The sequence below is a fragment of the Adiantum capillus-veneris genome, chromosome 14, assembly GCF_014529385.1.
Source record: "Adiantum capillus-veneris isolate H3 chromosome 14, ASM1452938v2, whole genome shotgun sequence".
NCBI classification, from domain to species: Eukaryota; Viridiplantae; Streptophyta; class Polypodiopsida; order Polypodiales; family Pteridaceae; genus Adiantum; species Adiantum capillus-veneris.
In genome coordinates this window covers 120,771,436-120,789,486 of record NC_140944.1, presented here as the reverse complement: position 1 = coordinate 120,789,486, position 18,051 = coordinate 120,771,436, and positions in this window count along the sequence as shown.

Here is an 18,051-nt window from a genome sequence, read left to right as displayed (position 1 = left end):
CCTTTCTAGATAGTTCTACTGTAATTTTTAGGACCTTGATAATGATGGATTGTGATTTTGGTATCTTGTTGGATTGCAACCAAACTTGGCAGGATGTTTCCCCTAGGTGTCTTGGACCTCCTTCTAAAGTTTTGTTGCATTTTGACGTCGTTTGAGTGAAAAAATGGTGTGATGACCTAGAGCGGTGAGATAGGACATAGGTAGATTTTCCGCTCATTGAGTGGTGGTTTTCTTGTTAGGTTCATTTGTTGAGATTGACAACCTCAAAGAGTCTCCGTGCCCCATCCGAGTCACTTCCCTGAGTATTGACATACTATGTTAGTGCCAGATAGCTATGCTGTAGATGCAGTCTGATCGCGGCGGCCCGCTAACAGGGAGGTAGGATAATATTTTCAGATAAGAAATTTTCTAACACCACAAAGAAAAAATATGGGCAATCCTCCTCCATGTTAGGAGCATAAGAGGGAATGTGGTTGAGCCCATATGGAATAACAACCTTCATCGTAGTAGGAATACTTAGATTCTACTTCATTAAGTACATGTCCCAATTTAGCAGGCACAAACCCAGGGTCTAAAGGGAGACAATAACAACCATAAGAATAGGGGAAAGTAGTAAAAACATCCTTTTGATTACACAGTACCAATTTTAAGGACAACATAAAGCTCCGGGTGAATATACATGCTTCCCATAATGGTGTCAGCACAAAGTTCATGCCCAAAAAGGACAAGCCAAAAAGGATCTGAGATAAGGCATATCCATGAGGGGATTATAGTACTTTTGCTAATGAAGATTTTACCATTCTTGCTTTGCTTTGGAGCAAGACACAAAATTCCAGTAGCATTCTTTTTCACCTACGTCACTAAGTTATGATTAGTTGTAGACGAGGACTTTGCACTAGGTAGACAACTGCATTTGAAAGCCAGCCTAAGACAACCATTGGAATTTTTAGAAGGCTGGGCCAAGACAAACATGGAAGTTAAGGGTATTGACAGTAGAATAGGTCATGCAGTTGCCAATAGAAGCAACACATGAGGAACCATTCCAATTCAGGTTAAGGGGTGAGGTATAGTGAGTAAACCTATTTTTGCCCATTTGCCTCCCTCTTCCAGGGTGCGACCTACGAACATCCTCTTTTTGGAGTCCTACCATCATTAGCAATTTCCCTGCTAGGGAAAATTGCCTTTCTAATGAAAGTGTCCACCTCAGACAAGTTGCTGCTAGAAGCATGTAGATGTCCAAAAAGAGCTAGCTGCTTAACAACCTAAGCTTCTTCGTTAATAGAAATGAATCAAGAGTGCCCTGATTGCTTCTTGAGCTTCAGTAGACACCCAACGAAGGAAAGTAAGCATTGATTTTTAAGATATGCAGCAAGAAAAAAGGTTGAGAGATTGTGCATGATCATCCATAGGGCATGATCATACCAGAGAATGTTGGCATCCTTCCAAAAATCACCTTCATCTACATGTTCACATCAACACTTGATGAGCGGTCTATGCACATTGTTAGAGTCCCTACCAGTGGTACTAATGAGACCTTTGACACCAAGTAGGCACCCCACTTTAGCATTGTACCTCTAAGTTTCAAAGCTACCCATAGTGAAAGGGCAAGCTAATAAATAAGAATCAATTTTGCAGTTGTTCTACAAAACTGTTTGCAACCCAATGTTCATAGCATCCTTATCCCTCTGAAAGGGCAAGCTAATAAATAAGAATCAATTTTGCAGTTGTTCTACAAAAATATTTGCAACCCAATGTTCATAGCATCCTTATCCCTCTCATTGATCAAAATGAGAAGTAGTCCTTCTGTTAGAGGTGCAAGGAGGGCAAAGTTTCCAAGAGTCCATGGTTTCTGGTTAGCATCTCCTAGGTAGACTTCAAGGAGTCTAGCAGGGATGTAAGGGTCTATATAGATTTCAAAAGGTTTCTTTGCAATTCCTAGGGAGGGGCTGGTCACAAGAAAGTTTTGAGTAGTGATTGAAACCTTGTCATCATCCAACCCATCAAGGATCAACAATTTTGTAGTAGTGGTAGGAGATGACAAAGATAAAGATGAGACACCCTACAATAGATGGTTTTTTGTAATTTTCTTAATGAGAGGTTCATTGGATAATTTATTACCATGTAAGTCCATGAACTTCCTCATGATGTGGGGGGAGTTCTCAAGCCATTCCCTATGTTCTCTACCATCATCATCCTAGATTGTACCAATATTTGCAACAATATCCATGAGCCGGGTGGTTCAGGAGCTTAACAATATCAGGAGGATGGGATGCTGCAGGATTTTCCCTAGTTAATGCATAGATGTTAAACCATGCAGGTATATCCAGCTGGAAAGCACCAAGAGATCTATAGAATCATCCATAGAAAATGTTCCTTTTTCAGCATCTTGTAAAGTCCTATGGGATGCCGACTCCTTTATACATAGAAGAAAACCTTGCACCATAGATGGAGAGCTGGTACGCGTCCATCATATCCTAATGCTAAAAGTGCAGCATCCCATCCTCCTGAACCATTAGCTTAACACTATACAAAACAAAGTGTAAGCCAAACGAAAACATCAAGGGTTAAAAATGGTAGGTGATAAATGATCATCACTACCACCACTAGTATGTGTGTGTGTGTGCGCGTGCACATGTGTGTAGGTTGCAGATTGTAGGATATCAAAGATTCACTCATAATTTCCAACAATAGAGATGTATCAAGCAACGAGGACAAATTAGAACCCAAGATCCTTATAAGTCAAAAGGTTTTGAGATACAAAAGGGATAAAGTAGGGGGTGTTTCAAGTTCAAATAGAATAGAAAGTGAATGCATGATCACTTAGAGTAGGCATCCCTCATGTTATACCTACCACCACCACAGCCAACAACCATACTAGAAGTTAGATAGTGGAAGGTAAGTGTCAAAAAATAAACCCACATGTTATAGATGTCCACCCTAAGCACATAGCATTAAGGGACTTCAAGAGAGTTTGAATAGAACACATGAGCACATTCCTCCATAGTCGACTGGCATGTATGTAAGAGTAAGCACCAAGTAACTGTTTTAAGAATTCTAAAGTCCTAATATCATGCACTACCACTCTCAGATTCTACACCAGATTAGAAAACATCACCTCTTTTAAGGCTAGGGCCCCTCATGCAAAAAGTATTGGTATGGTGGAGCCCCCTTGAACAAGAAACGCAGGGTAGTGGGAGTTGTAAGCCCAAGGTGGTGGAAGGTAATACATGCAAAAAAGTAGTGGGGGGTATTTAATTAATAATAGCTTCCACACGAGGCTAATATTGGATTTATTTTTCTAAGGCATGGGTGATAATACTAAATGAGAAAGAGGCTAGGGGTTTGTTTTTACGACCAAGTACGTCATGGACCGTGCAAGAGCCTAAGTAGAAGATTCAAGTAAGATTAGGCACAATGTGCACACACACACACACACACACACACACACACACACACACACACACACACACACACACACACACACACACACACACACACACATATATCTGTATATCACTACAACGAAAACAGGTGCCTTCGATGCAGATTTCAACGCGAGACGTCAAAAACTACGTCGAAATCTTCATCCCTGTGATACCGTCGAAATACGTGTCGATATCTGTGTCGAAAGGCTTTGTTTTCGGCGCATATTTCGATTCCCCTATCGACGCGTATTTCGACGACCATATTAGAAAAAAAAAATCTTGGGCAAAGGACAGGCAGCCTGGCCTGTGCCCAGTGAAAAGATGGACACAGCCACAGCCAGACTGCCTGTCCTCTGCCCAAGAAAGCGAGCAGCACCAAAATCAACCGTGCTCCGGTAGAAATTTCGCCAGAGTTCCCTTCATTTTAACATAAACTTTTCAAAAAAAACCATATGTATACGCCTCCTACATGATATCCATGTAGGATCTCGCATGAGATTTAAGGCACAACTTGATGGAGGAAATGAAACGAACTTTGTGCAAAACCATAACCATAACGAACTTCATATATAACGAACTTTGTGCAAAACCATAACCAAATTAAAACCATAACCATAACCATATTGATCAAAACCATAACGATAACCATAACCATAAACAAAACAATAACCATAACCATAACCATAAAGTTAAATATAACCATAAACAAAACAATAACCATAACCATAACATCCATAAACAATAAACAATAACCATAACCATGTCTATACAAGAAAGAAACAGAGAGATGTGTCTGTGTCTTACAAAACATATATTGAAATCCACTGATGACTCCGCGTCACAACCTGCACATAAAAGGACAAGTCACAAAATTAGTATGATATTTCTTCACATATACTTAATTAATTAAATCAACTCACACATATTAATGTCTCACCTCAATCGATCAACGAGACTCTAAGGCCTCCTAGTCTACAGGCTCCCCTACGGCAGCAAGATCATTCTATACTTCATAAATGCCTCTTCGATATCCATCTGTCTCCTCCTGGCGTGTCGAGGCTCGATGCATTGCAAGATTCTGCATTTATACAAAAACCAAAGTAATTAAGAATACATGATTCATCATGTTTAAAAAAAAACGCCATAGCTAGGATTGGATCGGAAACTCACAAACTCATAGCGAAAGATGTCAAAGCCTCCGTTGCTAAGATGAGATGTGCCCCTGGTCATCTGTTGTACCTCCGCGGATGACGCTGCTGCCTGAACCACGTGTCTGCTGTCTGCTCATTCTCCCTGATCTGCTGCGTGTGAGATGCCCGAAGGCTTCGGCGAGCCCTCTCTGAAAGCCCGACGAGCTGCATCTCGACGATGTTTCACGGTGTCCCGTGCAACACTCGTGATCCACCTCCTCAGAAGCTTCTCTGAACCCGGAGCAGGCTGATACTCTCTCATGATGGTCTCCACTATATGTTGGGATTAAAGCCCAAGTGGCCTCTTATGCGGATATGGCTGGCCGCCCGCCTAACTCACTTACCTCTAACTCTTTGTATATACTAACTTATACTTTGTGAATACTAAGTTTATTGGTAGATAACCCTTCTAACAGTTCTCTGCGTACTGTACTTTGTAAGCTCACTGTGTGTGTGTGTGTGTGTGTGTGTGAGAGAGTCGACCCACGCTCCGCTCCGCGACTTCAATTGGTATCAGAGCCTTGGTTCAGTGCGGATTTGCGCAATCGCGCGCGCGCGCACTTTTTCGGCAGATTTTGGATCCGGAGTTCGAAAATTCACACTCGGCGTTCCAGGAGCGTTTCCAATAGGCGACCTGGAGTTTTACCCCCCTTTCGAAGCCGTTTATGCCCTCAGAATTTCGTTCTGAGCACTACAACAGAAGATAGATTTCAGCCGCAAAGAAATCCGTCTTGTGTAGATTGGCAAGCAGGAGGTGGCCGACATCAATATCGGCATCGACATACATCACTCATTAGTCTTCAGAGCATCATCTATAGACCAGGTACACATATATATCATCAGATATATATATATTGCAGTCTGCATTGTTACTTCTTGTGCTTGCCAGGTTCCAGGGGAGGTGTGGCCATACGACGGCTTGACACCACTGGCATGTATTGCAGATTGATGTACTGTGATTGTGGGTCTGCTAGTTGTGAGTCACGCTAGCAGACAGACCGCCGCAGCGGTCATAGGACAGTGATTGGTCTATTATAGGATGTATGCTAGTTCTGGGCAGTTTGCTGAGCCATCTGAGAGGGTCGTGTGTGAGGTTTTTTGAAGCCAAGCACTGGGGGCTGGGTTACCCAGTGTGAGGTGGATTAGGTTGCTGGAGTTCCCCTCTACACGCATCCTCTTCGGCGACTTTTATCCCTTAGGATGTATGACTTTGTGTAGACACTGGATTGCATCTTATGCGTCAGGCCGTTGAGGCATTGTTCAGGGTTCAGTCTTGAGACAGATACAGGTTCTGTCATCGCCCAGAGAGGAGACAATGTATGCTTACAGGACAGCATATTACATAGATTTTTTAGATTTGTCACTGGTCAGCTATTTATGATTGTTTTTTGAACTATCTTTTGGTTCCCACAGCTCAGTTTACAGGGGAGACTCTGTCAAAAAATTTTCAAAATACTGACAGTTCCTGAGGAGAGGTGTTCAGCTTGTTGATTACAGCTTGTTTATTGTGTACAGAGGCCAGTTTACAGGGGAAACTCTGCCGGATTTTTCTCAGGAGTAAACAGTTTGGCAGATATGGCATCTTCTCAAAGTGAGACTCTTTACAACATAAAGAAGCTAGATGGCACAAACTTTCCATTTTGGAAGAAGCAGATTTGGCAGGTTTTGGTGCAGAAAAAACAAGTGAAGCCACTGAAGCTCAAAGGGGAGAGACCAGAAGGTATGGCTGAAGATGAGTGGGAAGAGCTTAACGAGTTAGCTTGTTCCACAATCATGCTGACACTGGCAGAAAATGTTTACTTCAACGTAGCAGAAGAGACTACAGCGTATGGCGTATGGCAAAAGCTATGTGGTATGTACGAGAAACAAAGTGCTGCTTCTCAGATTTACTGGCTCAAGAAATTGGTGGATTTGAAGGTGAAGGAAGGGACAGCCATGTCAAATCATCTGAATGAATTTCACACAATTTTCAGCCAGTTAACAGCACAGGAGATAGTCTTTCCAGATTCAGTGAAGGCTATGTTTCTCTTAATCACTTTGCCAGACAGTTGGGATACTTTTCGTACAACGTTAAGTAATTCTGTCGCGCCAGAAGGTCTTACAAGTGCCAATGTAGAAGGCAGCTTGCTCACAGAGGAAGTGAACAGGAAGAACATTGACAAAGGCAAAGGCAATAGTGCTTTGGTCGTTCGAGGGAGACAACAGTTTAAAGAGAAGAAGGGTAAGAAGGCACAAAACCGAAGTAAGTCTCGTGATTCGAAGTCAAAGGATGACATAGAATGCTACCATTGTGGCAAGAAGGGTCACATGAAGAGAGGTTGTACGAAGTGGAAACAAGAAAAAGGAAAAACAAAGAGTTCTGAGCAAGATGAAAAGAAGAGTTCAGTGAAGATTGAAGAGGTGAATGTCACAGGATCTGGTTCAGACAGTGATTCTGGTATAGCAGCTGGTGACATCTTCCTTACAAGCAATCTTGATTCTGTTTTCTTGACTGCAGAGGATGGACATGCTATGAGTGATTGGATTATCGACTCAGGGGCATCTTTACATGTTTCTCCGCACAAAGAGTGGTTTACATCATATGTGGCTACTAAAGATTATGTCAGACTTGGCAATGAGCAGGTTTGTGACATACTTGGAGTGGGAGATGTGCAATTGAAGTTTCAGAATGGCTCTTCTTTATGGCTCAAGAATGTCAGACATGTTCCAGCAATCCGAAAGAGCTTAATTAGTACAGGGAAGTTGGATGATGCGGGTTATGTGACAGTTTTTGGGAACAGCGCTTGGAAGATCTCCAAAGGTTCGATGACTGTAGCACATGGCAGCAAGTCAGGAACTCTGTACACTTTACATGTTTCAGAGGTTAAAAACCATGTAATTAATGTGATTGAGCAGCCAAGTGTGTCACTGTGGCATCGTAGGTTGGGACATATGTCAAAAAGAGGAATGGAAATACTTTCTCATTATGGTTATTTTCCTGGCTTTTCATTTCAAGATTTTGAGTTTTGTGAGCATTGTGTTTATGGTAAGCAAACACAGGAACCGCACAGATCAAAGAGGAATCGTAGGGACGAACGGTTAGCTCTTGTACACAGTGATCTATGCGGACCAATGCCTAGTTTGTCACTAGGGGGAGCAACGTACTTTTGTACATTCATAGATGACTATTCTCGCAAAGTATGGGTTTACTTCTTGAAGCACAAGGATGAGGTGCTCAAGGTCTTTAAGACATTCTTGCAGCTGGTGGACAATCAGAGTGGTCAGAAGCTGAAGTGCTTGAGAACTGACAATGGTGGAGAGTACGTTTCCAAAGCTTTTCAAGACTTTTGTGAAACAAAAGGGATTAAGCGGGAACTTACTGCACCATATAATCCTTCACAAAATGGGGTTGCAGAACGTATGAATAGGACCATACAAGAGAAGGTCAGAAGCATGTTGTCAAATGCTGAGTTGCCTGATGGATTTTGGGCGGAAGCAGTGGCTACAGCAGTCCATTTGATCAACAGGTCTCCTAGTAGGGTTCTGGATAAGAGTGTAGTGGCCGAGATGCTATGGACAGGCAAGGCACATTCGTATAAGCATCTCAGAGTCTTTGGTTGTGAAGCTTATAGCCATATTCCTAAGGAGTTCAGAAATAAGTTAGAACCAAAGAGCAAGAAGTGTATATTTTTTGGCTACGGAGAATCGGGCGAGATGGGTTACCGGCTTTGGGATCCTGAGTCCAGAAAGCTTATTCGTAGCAATGATGTGCATTTCAATGAAGCCAAGTTTCACGCTAAGCCAGAGAAGACAGAGGAGATCAGAAGAGTTGTCTTCAGGGAAGATGGACCTAGTGCTAGCACATCAAGACAGCATGGTCAGGCTCAGGAACAGCCTATAGTGGCTAGAGAGGCAGAATCAGTTGTGGTGAGACATTCTGAGCGTGTCTCCAAACCACCTAATCGCTATGTGCCATCTCTAAATTATGTCATGCTCACAGATTGCGGAGAACCATCTTGTTACAAGGAAGCATTACAAGTGGTTGACTCGAAAAAATGGCAGTTGGCCATGCAGTCAGAGATGAAAGCTCTGCATAAAAACCAGACATGGAAGTTGGTTAAATTACCACAGGGCAAAAAGGCTCTACCTTGTAAATGGGTTTACAGGTATAAGATCACCGCTCATGATAGTCAGCCAAAGTACAAAGCAAGGCTTGTTGCCAAGGGCTTTAAGCAAGAACAAGGCATTGACTTTGATGAAGTCTTCTCTCCAGTGGTCAAGATGACTACATTGAGATGCTTTCTTGCATTGGTTGCTATATTGGATTTGGTGTTGCACCAAATGGATGTCAAGACAGCGTTCTTGCATGGTGATTTAGATGTGGAAATTTACATGCAGCAGCCAGAAGGGTTTGTTGAGAAAGGCATGGAACATTTGGTATGCCAGTTGTTAAAGAGTCTTTATGGCTTAAAACAATCACCGAGGGCATGGTACCATAAGTTCCACCAGTTTATGCTTTCTCAAGGCTACAAACATAGTGAGTTCGATCACTGTCTATATACAAAGAAGGCTAAGGATGGCAGTTGGCTGATCCTTATTTTGTATGTGGATGACATGTTGATTGCTGGCAAACACTTGGAAGAAATTTCAGCTTTGAAGTCAAAGATGGAAAAATCGTTTGACATGAAAGACATGGGTGAGGCAAGTCATATACTTGGTATGCGCATTGAGAGAGACAGGTCAAAGAAGTTGATTTGGTTATCTCAAACAGAGTATATTGACAAGGTTTTGCAACGTTTCAATATGGAGAAGGGAAAGGCATTGAGTGTTCCATTGCCACCATATGTGAAACTTAGCAAACAAGATTGTCCTGTGTCTGAGGAAGAAAAGGCTGAAATGGATAAGATTCCATATGCGTCTGCAGTGGGTAGTTTGATGTATGCAATGATTGCTACACATCCGGATATTGCATTTGCAGTGGGAGTGGTTAGCAGATATATGTCAAATCCCGGCAAGAAACATTGGGAGGCAGTGAAAGGTATCATGAGATACTTAAAACATACAAAGAGTATGCGCATATGCTATGGTAGTCAGGATTTGAGTGTCAGAGGATACACTGACTCAGATTATGCAGGAGACTTGGATAAGAGGAGATCTACATCAGGCTATGTCTTTACATTGGCTGGAGGTGCCATATCATGGCGATCTCGATTACAAGATTGTGTTACGCAGTATACTACAGAAGCTGAGTATGTTGCAGCAAATGAGGCATGCAAAGAAGCTATTTGGCTTGGTAGATTGGTTGCAGACTTGGGAATCAAAGTAGATATGCCAGAGTTATATTGTGATAGTCAAAGTGCTATACAATTGGCAAAGAATCCAGTGTTCCATTCGAAGACTAAGCATATTGATGTCAAATATCACTTCATTAGGGAAGTACTTGAAGACAAGCAGATACAACTGCTGAAGATCCACACCAAGGACAATCCTGCTGATCTACTCACAAAGGGACTTCCAGGAGAGGGCTTTGTGCATTGTCGTGAGTTATTGGGCATTGGATAGATGGCAGCCATGTAAATCTTTGTACATTTATGTTCATAGATTTACAGTTACTTAAAGTGCCACATTGGACTTTAAGTGGGAGGTTGTTGGGATTAAAGCCCAAGTGGCCTCTTATGCGGATATGGCTGGCCGCCCGCCTAACTCACTTACCTCTAACTTTTTGTATATACTAACTTATACTTTGTGAATACTAAGTTTATTGGTAGATAACCCTTCTAACAGTTCTCTGCGTACTGTACTGTGTAAGCTCACTGTGTGTGTGTGTGAGAGAGAGTCGACCCACGCTCCGCTCCGCGACTTCAATCTTTGTATATACTAACTTATACTTTGTGAATACTAAGTTTATTGGTAGATAACCCTTCTAACAGTTCTCTGCGTACTGTACTGTGTAAGCTCACTGTGTGTGTGTGTGTGAGAGAGTCGACCCACGCTCCGCTCCGCGACTTCACTATATAATTGACTTTGCTGCAATCCTGATCAGGCCAAGGCGTCATAATGGTGGTCGAAAACTACAGCTCCGTGAGCTGGCGAACCCGCTGTCTCATCTCAGTCTCGACTCTATCCATGTCAACCTGTCCATCTGCCCGTACAGTATAGACCTTGGAGGCACTAGAATCATGTGCCCCCCAAGGTGTCCGAGGTGTGCTAAGAGGTGTGTCGAGAGGTGTGACTGGGTAGGACGGGGGTCGTGAGCGAGGAGGGGTCGAAGCATGTGTGGACCCTCCTCCACAACAACCACCACCTCCACCTGACGATCACCGAGATCGGCGAGTGCGCCTGTGCTGCGGAGATGATGACGTACCCGCCTCTGCCATACCCCTAGGTGTTGAAGCGGCCATGATGGGAGACCTCGCAGGCGTTGTACCCATAGGCGTCCACCCCATATGCGTCGAACCCTCGGGTGTGAAGCCCGGAGGCGTGGTACCCATGCCTCTAGCTATGCAATACTGAGACGCATCTGCCATCTGACTGGCGTCATCCATGTGATGAAGCCCATAAATGCATCTGCACTCATAGAAGCGGGATCTGGATACTGGTCTGCCATGCTAAAGTCCTGCACAAAGAAAGTGTCAGAACACCTTTGTTTAAATTAAGAAAGAGTTTAATTTTAAATCAATGTCTTCACACAAACACTTACAGGCCTCGACTAGTGAGGCATCATCGATAAGATCTTGCACCGTATCATCGTCTATATCTAACTGCAGACATAACTGTGCCCCAACTCGTTCTTGCAGATTGTCTTCATCCATTGCATCTTCATCTACAAGTGTCATATATGCCTTGTCTGCGTTATCCCTCATATATCTGTCAGCTTCCTCTGCCATACCTTCATCTCATCTAATGTCATAGTAGTATCTGCGTCGTCTGGCCGAATTTCCTCCAGGAGCTCTTGCCCTTCAAATACTTGTTTTTTTCTCGGAGCAACCTGAACCACAAACCACCATTGTCGCTCTCGGGGGTCCGGTACAAAGACCACTTGATCGCAATGTTCGGGGAGAGAAAACGTGTCGCTCGCATATGTACCTTTGTAGAATCTATATGCACAAGCTTGTTTCCATCTCTACGTACCGTTGCATTGCGACCAGAAGTAATCACCTTGAACCACTTCACATCCAACAAAAATATCTCAAACTGTCTGAAGCTGACTTTCAAGATATCTGATACCAGACCATAGTAATCCAGGTTGCTAGTGCTCTCATTTGTGTCTCTAGCACTGGCTCTGCTCTTTTGCATGAAACTAACCATTACCCCACTGTCAAAGTTTCTTTTGCTGTCAATTTGTTGTGTTTTGAAATGCTTTCCATGCGACCACAGTGCCATGTATGTATGATACCTCCAGTCACATCCAATAGCCAAATCTTCCTCTTCTGGAGATATGGGTTCTCCAATCTGTCGAGTTGCTCTCACTGTCTTGTCCAACCATGCCATTGTAGGGAATTCAGGTAGAGGAGCGAGACAGTCTGGCAAGGGTAAGCCTCTAGTCGTTCGGCTTCGCCTGAAATCGTGTCGCTTCCTATTGCGTCTCTCTTTCTCTTCTTTGTACCTTTCAAGCCATTTTTGCATCGGCTCTGAATTTAGTATACAGAACTTCATGATCTTTTCTCGCATGGCGTCGTCCATTTTCTTCGGCACCCCTTGCCCCTGCGGCTCCTCTCCCACCAATCTTGCATCCTCCTCATCGCTCCATAGTCGAGGCATTTTTGGGTCAGAAACGGATAGAAATTCGGTCGTCAAGACAAGAGACTCTTGCACCAGCCATCCTTTTGCCATGCTCCCCTCTGGACACGCTTTTTGGCGAAAAAAACCCTTGAGTGTTTTCATGAACCTCTCTAGAAAGAACATCCAACGGCTATGGACTGTATATGCCACTGCAACCTCATCTACTACATGGACGAGCAAGTGCATTTGAATAGTCAGACAGCTCGTGGGTAGATACTTCTCAATCATGCAAACTGCCTCAATGGAGTTAGCCCTTGCGACTACAATGGATTCCTCTCATATCTCCTTGGAAGAGATCCACCACACTAGCTCTGAAATCTTGTATATGCAGGACTGCACTTCCTCCGTTAAACACCCCTTGATCGCAATTGAAAGAACTTATGCCAGTCGTGGGATTTCAGTCTTGACAGTTGATCGTCACAAGTGAATGCTGTCTTGAGACATCGCATGCAACCTGTTGGCGTCTTGAACTCTGAAATCACACTTTTGACTTGTCGTTCCTCGCTTTTTAGAAATACCCATGGTGCTCTTGGAAGCTTTGTTTGGCCCGCTGCATTGGTGAAAGGCCATATCTCTGGCATCTTTCCAACTGACTGAAAATCATCTCGTGAAGCTCGATTGTCTTTCATTCCCATGATTGTCTTCCAGAGGAGCTCTCCCACATTCTTGAATATATGCATTGGATCAAGCAAATGGTTAATTAGTAGATCACCCCAGTATGACAATGTCTGGAGAATGGACAAACGTTTCATTCCTGGAACAGGTTGCCCCTCATGTTGCTCCCATCGGCAACGCCACTCTTGTACATGCATAGGACGACATTTGACGCGACCAAGCTGACCTTCGCAGAAGTGATGGCCATCTGGAAGATAACGATGGTGGCCTTGATAAATTGTCTTTTGAAGCGAGGTAGAATAGCGCACATCCAAAGACGGCCCACAAATTGGACATGCATTGTATCCCGAAGTTGTAAGCCCTGCATATATTAACAATAGGTTGGTAATGGGACACTTTTATGTCCTGTTAAGTGACCATTTTCCTTGAATTATGTCAAGAGTTTCAAAATGGATTTTGAGGTGCTATCTGTCTAGAAAGTTGTCTCATGAGCTGAAAAAAACTCGACATTTTTTTTGGAATATCAATTCCATTTTTAACCTTGTCCTTGCACAACATTTCACAACCTAAACTGTGTGAAAAAACGGGTCCTGTTTTTGGCTTTTTTCAACCTTTTGCGGTTATACCGCTCTAGAATTCATGTTTGTGAGGTCTATAATGCTAGAGAACTATCTTTAGTAGTCCTCAACATGTCCTGATGCTTCTAGGGAGAAATAAATGTTAAAGTTGTAAGTTAAGACCAAATTACAAAAATTGTTAAATCCTGTTTTTTAGCTCTTCTATGATTTTTTTGGTGGCTTTCATGATATCCAAATGCAGTTTTGATTTTCTACGTTGCATATTGTAACATTAAGCCACCAAAAATTCCTTGAGTTTTGGGGCACCTAATACCCTATTTTGCATAGTAGACAACGATGGTTGATTTTTGCAATCATAGAAGAAAACGAAACATTCTAGTATATCAACTATAGCTTTTTCACTATTGTTAGTTTCTTGTGACAACTACATGCATTTTGTAGGTAGTAACCATATCTAGTCATAAGGATCAAATTTGGCTAGATATTGAATAGGTTCTATGGGATTCTACAACTCATAATGTTGAACCCAATTTTTTCATGTTTGCTGTATTTAGCTCTTCATCTTTGTCCCCAAGATTCCCCTTGGTAAGAGATGTATTATTCTTTTGACATGCTCCATGGATCCTTATGAACCTAAAGGACAATAGGGAACTAAAAAAACATGCATATATTATTTGTATTGAGCGTGGCTATAAAAACTTTGATGATAGGTTTGCAGAATGGTAAAAATTCAACTTTTTTGTACGTATTTCTTTTGGCAAAACAAAAAATAGTGAGTGAGAAGCAATCATATGTTCTGATCACCAACCCATTAAAGTTAACTAGGGAATTTATCTCAAGTCCTACAAAAATCCCTAATCTTATTTTTATGCAACAAAACGTAAGAAATGACTGTTTTGATGAAAATGTATTGGTCCATCAACTTTGGAGGCTTGGTGTGACCAAAAGATGAGAAATTTTACAAGTTTCTTATTTTTTCCATGTGTAGTAGGCCTTGAACTATAACCTCATGAAAGGATTTTACAAAATGAGTGGATCTACTATAGTTTTGGAGGTTTTTTTCAAAACCCTGAAAGGACACTTTTATGTCTTGTTAGGTTACCAACCTAGTGTTAAAGCATGATTTAGTACTACACAAAGTGCTTGCGAATAGCGAGAATTTTGTAAATCATCCACCATTACCAGAAGCTTCACTATATCCTGGCCAATCATGCATAGTCCACATAAGAATTCCATGGATCCTTGCATGCTGTTGTCCTGCTGATTCAACCGCATCTGCTATGTCGATCCCATGCCATAACTCCTGGAGCTCGTCAACTAGTGGTGCTAAATAAACATCCATGTTTTTTGCCTTGAACTTACCAAGCACAATCAAGCCTAATATCAAATGACCCTTCTTGATGGCAAGCCACGGTGGGAGGTTGTAATTGACAAGGCACACAAGCCAAGTGCTCCATGATGAGCTTCTCAAACCAAATGGATTGACTCCATCCATTGCCATGCCCAAACGCAAATTGCCTGGTTCACTCTTAAAATGTGGCCAGGTATCTTCAATGTGCCTCCAAGCCTTTGAATGAACGGGCACCCTAAATGTTGCATTAGTGGATCTATTTGTAGAATGCCACTACATCAACTTTGCAATGGAACCACAACGAAACATGCTTTTTATCTTCGGAATAACAGGGAAATGCCGTAGCTGGCACTGACTCGCCAACCGCATCTTGTTTGTAGCGCATTGCTCCGCACTTAGGACACGACAGACAATCAGCAAATTCATTGCGAAAAAGAACGCAGTCATTTGGACATGCATGAATCTTGTTGTAGTCCAAGCCAACTGAGGTCAATAGTCGCTTTGCGTCTGGCCTGGAGGGGGGCATTTCATTGTCAGCCGGGAGAAGTTTCTCCCGCAACAACCTGTTTAAGCCACATTAAATAAAAGCTCCCCAAGCACGTCACCGTTGCAATCGGAAAATCTCTTTTGTAAGTTACGTACCTAAACAAAGCAGTGATGCTTGCATCTGACCACCCGTGCACTGACTGCAGATTCAAAAACAACAGACAAGTACGAAGCACATATATTTTGGTGCCTTCATAGATTGGTTGACGTGCCAACTTTCTCAACATGTCTTTAGGAGATAGGTACACGTCTTCTGGTGCTGCTTTGTTAGCGTTCTCCTCGCTTTTCTGGAAGAAGGCATCCAACATCTCCTCCATGCCGTCGTCTTCTGTCTGTAAGCCCTCCTCTGCTTTCATCCTTAGCTGTAGATTGGTTGGACCTTCATGCATAATCCTTTTTCTCTCTCTCTTAGATGTAGGTGTTATGTAGCGAAAATCAATGCCCGTTCCGTAGGAGTTGTATCGTAGATTCTGTACGGTTTCTCTAGCAAACTCTTCGTACTTGTGCACATGCTCATTACATATCCTACGCTTGCGCATGATTTGATACTTGCAGAGCATGCAAGAGGATGCAATCTTTTTCTCCATGTTAGTTGATGACGTTGCCATCTACAATGATTATGAATGTTGTTTTAATATATATACTCCTCACAATGTAAACTACCTCGCATTCTCTAGCCTTGCCCAATCTCCGCACACCTCGGTCCAAAGGTGTACAGAGATCAGGACCACCGGGTCAAAATCTCGTCTTTATTGGTCAAATCCTATATGGGTAGACACATACGTGCTCTATCAAGTGTACATGAAAATGCATGTAGCGGGCAAAACCCCTTTGCCTCTTTTAGTTCCATAGTTTCTTCTAGAGGGAGAGAGAGAGATAGAGAGAGTTTCTGTCCTTTTCACACAATTGGTCAGCCAAGCTAACTCTTTCACGCCGACTTTCTCTATCTACTACTATCTCTCTCTCTATCCATCACCGTAGCTATCTCTAGTTAATTCTCTCTCTTTCTCTACCTCTATCTCTGGCTCTCTCTCTCTCTATATTCCTATCTCTCTCTATATATATCACTCTCTATCTCTCTATTTCTCTCTCTCTCTCTCTCTCTCTCTACGTACCCTATCTCTCTCTCTCTCTCTCTCTCTCTCTCTCTCTCTCTCTCTCTCTCTCTCTACTTTCCTATCCCTCTCTCTCTATGTGTGTGTATGTATTTCTCTATTTCCCTCTCTCTCTCTCTCTCTCTCTCTCTCTCTCTCTCTCTCTCTCTCTCTCTCTCTCTCTCTCTCTATTAATCACCTTGTCACTCTTCGAGTTCTTATGGAAGCGTCTCGATTGAAAGGAAAAAAGTTGTATTGTTGCTTTGTGGATTTCAAGAAAGCTTTTGACATGGTACCGCGAGGAAATCTTTGGAGACGTATGCAAAGCCTTCAAGTGCCGAGAGAATTTATGCATGCAGTCTTTCGCATCTACCAAAAAGTGATATGTCGATTACGTATGGGAGATGGAATTTCAAAATTTTTTGCAAGCACTATTGGTGTCAAACAAGGATGCCCACTTTCCCCAACCCTCTTTGGGCTACTCATTGATGAATTGGAATGCATGGTTCTTGACTTTATGCAACAAGAAGGCATAGAAGAGGTTAAGATTGGAAATGCGGTGATCATGCTTTTGCTTTATGCCGATGATGTAGTGCTCTTGGCACATACCTTAGAAGATGCACAAAAGCTTATGAGTGTCTTGGAACGCTTTTGCCTACATAGCGGGCTGATCATGAATGGATCCAAAACCAAGGTTATGCTTGTAAAGACCCTCAATGATGAAAATCCATGCATTGTATATAACAATGAGAAACTTGAAGTGGTAGATCACTTCAAGTACCTTGGCCTTGAGGTTCCATCCAATCATAAATGGAAGGATTGTGCAATGCGTCGCTTGGAAGCCGGAAAGAGGGCCTATTATGCATTTGAGAACATGTGCAATGCAGGAGAGATCAAGTTTTGGGCTCTCAAAAAGTACCTCTTTGACACATTGGTGACACCGGTGCTTCTTTATGGAGTGGAGGTGTGGGGTGGAAGCATCGGGAAGTCTACTTGGAAAGAGTTTGAGAATGTCCAAAAGCGTTTTCTCACCAACTTTCTCCAAGTCAAGACACAAACACCCTACATGCTCTTACTTCTTGAGTCCGGATTGCTTCCCATTGAGGTCTTGGGCATGCAAAGGGTTGTGGAGTACATGTGTAAGACACAATGTAGCCCTTTGCATCGACTTCCTAGAATTGCATATGAAGCAAGTCAAATGGTTCAAAAGACATGCAAGAGCAAAATACTAAGTTCGGGGTGGATGCTTGATATCAAGAAATGGTTTGGAAGATGGGATGCATGTCACTTGGTCAAGGATGCGTCAATTGACTCCCAAGTCAATGAGGCCTTCTTACAACGCCAATGTATCACGGCTTGGGAGAAATCCGGAGGTTCTCGCTTCAGCCATTACACCACACACGTTGCCCCAAACTACAAATCTCTCTTCTTCTCGGAACGAGGTAACCGAACCCATTCCTACATCCTTGAGCCCATCCCGTTGAGTGCGAT